Consider the following 5066-nt stretch of genomic DNA (forward strand, 5'->3'; position numbering starts at 1 on the left):
CGATATTTGGCCGTTTTAAATCCCCGGGTTGTTCGAAAATAGAAAAAGGGGAATATTCAAGAGTTCTTGACTTGTGTAGGAAAAGAAATGAAATGAATTAAAATGAACTTGGGTCAATATGTTTTTCCTTTGGCCGACCGCTACGGCCCAACATCGGTCGGTATAATTTTTTTGACCGTATGTCGAGTAAATCGGCCCCGGTTTGAGGTGCTTTAAGGTGATTATCGAGGGGGAACTACGAAAATATAATTTATCGGGGTATTTTTTTTGATTGTTGGAAATCTTTTCTCGTCGACTCGTTTGATTTTGACCCTTTGGAACCTTCTTAACACTTGTTTAACACCTCTACCAATCTAAGGGACATCATTACTCTTCTCCGGAACATCATTAAAACGTGTTAACTCGATACTCGTAATTAACCCCAAACCAACATATGACTTGCTTTCCTTAACAACTTTCTTTCCTTACCTTATATGCCTTTGAAATCTGTTTAGGGCCCTTCAAATGCTATTTCTTACTTATCAAAATATGTATACAAAAAGGGCCCCTTTGGGCCCAAATGCTTTGCGTTAAGGGGGGAAATTTCCAAGGCGTAACAATAATTTTATGTACCTTTTCCTAATGTTTGTCTTCATGACAACAACCTCCCTTGTATTTACAAGGTTATGCTTACCGAGCTTATTTTGATTTCTTTATAATATTTTAAAGTTAATTTATCATTAATATACAAAGATTGTCATTTGATTAATGAAGCGTAAAATGATAAATCATAAGGGAGATTAGTATTACGAAGCCAAATATGGAAGAAGGTAACTAAAATTATCCCTTTTAAAAATTTTTAAAAACCCAAACTTTTAATTTATGGAGCACTTGATTGTGCCTTTATTTTTAAAATTAAATGAAAACTTTTAAAAATTTGGGGTTTTAAAAAATTTAAACTTGGGTTAGTTGATTAGTAAATGATAAATGTTAAGTGTTGAAGCCGATTCTATAAATGCGTAATTACATATTTTGATAATGCGTTGAAGTTAATCATAAGCTAGCTTGTGGTGAAAACAAGTCAGCAGCTTTTTTTTTTTTTTTTTTTTTAATTGTTGAGTCGACTGAAATATTCGTAGAGATACTTGCAGAAAATAAATATCTGAAAGTGTTTTACGTAAAGTATGATGAATGACGAAAATAAATATATATTTTAAGAAGAGTATCTAAAAAATACCGAAGGTATTAAACATAAAATCATAAAGATTATCAAATCAAATGTGTCCATAAGCTTAAAACTGTAAGTTGTGGTCTTCTAGTTGACCAACTTAAGACTTTTAGCTGATTTTGACTTATAAATATTTTTGGTATTCAATAAATGCATCATAGCTTATGCAAACAATTTCTTGGACGTGATATAACATTTTCATAACAACAAAAAATTAAAATTTATTATCTTAAACAGGTCATATTATTTGTGAGGATGAAAAAGCTTATCATTAAGGTAAAATAAACAATTTTAAGTTAAATAAATTTATTTTTGGAAGGGGCAAAAAAGAAAACAAGGGATATAGGTATTGGGTATTCATAAAAGGAAAAATAAACTACTTTTTCATTCACCAATATGCCCTTGGTCGGTATGGGGAAAAAGCAAAAAAACCCGAATTGGCTTTTGTCGCCGAAGCGCCGCAAAAAACCCCTCTCCCCCATCCCTGGTTTTAAAACGTCCCTTCCTTTTTTAATATCGTATTGATTAGTTGAAACTTGCACACGAGAATAAGAAATTGTTAAAAAAAAAAAAAAAAAACGCAATTGATGTTATTGCATTAATGATTGGCAAGTGGTTTGAATGAAAAGACGACTAGTAAAGCACCAGAATAAATAATTAGGTCGTAATCTAAAGAAACTTTGCATATTAACTAACAATTCAATTGTTGAAAGTTTTCGTGCTTAAGATCAATATGCATCTGTATTTGTTAACATGGTTGGTTGGATGATATATTACAATAGGATTTTTTAATGCTTTATTAAATTGATCACTTGAAACGTCAGTTTAATTCTCAAAAAAATTGCCAGATCAAAATCCTACACCATTCGACATTTTTCAAGAAATCTCAACACAACATTGATTTGTGTAATTGCCTGGCAACAAGTGAATTAGTAATATGGAAAAAAAAAAAAAAAAAAGACAGTAGAATTGTACGATAGGTGAAATTGCTATGATAGTAAATAAATTTTCATCATAGTGTCAATCTGATATAAGTGAAAACCAGACATAAAAATGGAAAATGAAGTAATGGGGACCTCAAGAAGTCATTTTTTACAAACCAAAAAGGGGAATTACAAACCCTCACAGAGATAAAGCACTACTAGTAAAGCAAGAAGATGAAAATGCATTGCATGGCTCAATTGAGAAAAGCAACTCACTGATTTACAGGGATGAGAAAATAAGATCATCTTGAAGAATTGATAAGGTTCCATGGCCGATTGCTCTTCTTCTTTTTTTGCTCTTGGAAACTAAAAGGCACTCAGTTTAAATCCCCTCATCTACCCTATTTATCATGGTTGCCTATTCATATCCAGTTTGAAAACTAGATCCTATTGATCTAGTTTATCCAGCTATTCTACAATGTACGATTGGAATAAGTAGGGATTAAAAGATTATGATGCATATTGATCTTAGTCTATTTAGTAGTGAGCACTGCACTCGAAATCGACACCTCTCTTAGGCTTATCATAATATCGACTTTGACCATCGACCCGGGTGGTAGTCCCAACTGATCATCTTCTACCCAAATTTTGACTCATATCTATTATGAACATCTGTCCACTTTATCGTAGGCAATTCCAGCAAGTTTTTCCTCAATTTCAATGAAGCACTCAAATTCTTCGGGTTTAACCCTTTGGTGAACGCCTCCGCCGCCCACTCATCCGGTACTGATGGCAACAACATACGTTCCTTTTGAAATCTTATCACAAATTCCCGCAGCAACTCTGTGTCTCCTTGAGCTACCTTGAAGATATCCACATTTCTTGCTGAAACCTTCTTTGCTCCAAACATGTGCCTTGATAAAAACATTTGCAAACATTTCAAAGGAATTAATTGAATGCTCATGAAGTTAAGAGTACCATGTCGTTGCCCCTTTAAAAAATGTTTCACCAAACTTTTTGAGTAAAACCGATTCAATTTCATCTGGTTGCATATCATTGCCTTTCATCACACAAGTGTACAATGTTACATGCTCCTGAGGATCCGTGATTCCTTCGTATTTGGGTTGATCCGACATTTTGAATCTCTTAGGGATCAATTTCGGTGTTGCGCTTGGTAGGAACGACAATTGTATGTATCTCTTCGAATCTGGCCCCTTCGACACCAGTGTTGCTCCCGGAATATGATCTATTTGTGAATTAAATGCCTTGAACTCCTTCTCGTTTCAATCCAGTCGGTTATTGAATTCCTTTTCGTTCTTTTCTAACTGACTGGACAGAGCTTTTTGGTACTGCATGACCTCCGGTGTGGCGTTGTTGCCGGAGCCATTGCCACTGCCTTCCCCTTGATCCATCGCTGCATTCATCTGATCCACATCATCACCTCCTTTCCTCGTTTGCAGGTCTGCAATTGCTTTCTGTTGCTTTTCCAGCATATCAAAAAAATTCGCTAACCCCGATCCAGTGACTCTTACTTCGTCCTCAGCATCATCATCATCATTCAGAGATAAGTCATTCCCTGTGTGCTTGGACCCTTGAGGTGAAATCATGGGCTCAGTATTTCTTGCCCTGACTTCTCCTATAGCCGGATCATTCTCTTGAGCAGTTGCATTGTTTAACACGTTGTCATAGATGGTAAGAGATTAGTAAGACAATTAGAGCAACAAAAAAATATCACAATTATCCTTAGCCCCATGGTGGGCGCCAAAATGTTTATCCTAAAAAAGGTACAGTTGAATTTGATAGTGATTTAAAAGATACGTGAATTGATTTGTTATCAATAAGAACAAATAATAAGTCACAAAAATGTAATAAATAAGCCCGGGCTGTATGAGTTCGAGGAATCTCTCAATAAGGACGACTCCGGATGAACACTTTAGCCTTTTAAGAATACTTTGAATCCGGAACAACAAATAGGTAAAAATGAATATAATTTGCTTTAGTGCGGATGCTATAAATTGCTCAATGCCTAGAATTTTTAATCCGCCTATTACATATCGAGTCCAGTCTTTTATATGTGGTAATTATCAACAAGAAGCAGTGAATTGTGCCTCATTATGAGTAACAATGATCAATAAATGCTACTTAATTGCAACATTGTACCACACATATCCGTCGATTGTGTAACGTCCGATACCACACTGGACCCGTGACAATTGCTTCTCGTAACTTCGCTCCGGTTCAAGCATGTAACCGTTGTCTTCGGGTTCTTCCACGAAATATTCATCGTTCACTCTCATCTGCCACGTGTCTACTTCATCCTATGCCACGTGTAATGTAGAATTTTTTACCGTTATACACTTATAACGGATGTAATGAATCTAAAGATAATTTATACATTGTTTCATCATGAAAAGTAACATTTGTAAACAATAATCTTATCTCCTTAAAATGCATAATTTTACTTATGTTTACTTATGGGCCATTTCAGGTAAAGAAAATCGTAAAATGAAAAATATTTAAAAGTTCACTATCAAGGTACGAAACTTTTATATGCAAATTTAAAGTATTGTATTCAAAATGATTTAGCTGATTAATACTCCAGTTCAAATTATTACTTATTAGGCGGAACATCTAGTTAGTATATATAACCCATAAGAAGGAAAAAAACAATTTAAACCCCATATCTAAATTCCACGTTTCATTTAAACTATAAAAACTTTGCTCAACTTAACTCAGGGAAACTACACACACACAATTTGGTATCCCAGTGACAACACCAAGTTACTCATATACCTTTTGGATTGGCATACTTTGAATCTTGTTATAATGCTAAATGCCTAAAACTGTATTTTGCTACCTTAATACATTGTTGTAGTATGTTAATGTGTACTCATTGTTGTACCTTTATATATATATATATATATATATATATATAT

This window comes from Lycium ferocissimum, chromosome 2, assembly GCF_029784015.1.
Source record: "Lycium ferocissimum isolate CSIRO_LF1 chromosome 2, AGI_CSIRO_Lferr_CH_V1, whole genome shotgun sequence".
NCBI classification, from domain to species: Eukaryota; Viridiplantae; Streptophyta; class Magnoliopsida; order Solanales; family Solanaceae; genus Lycium; species Lycium ferocissimum.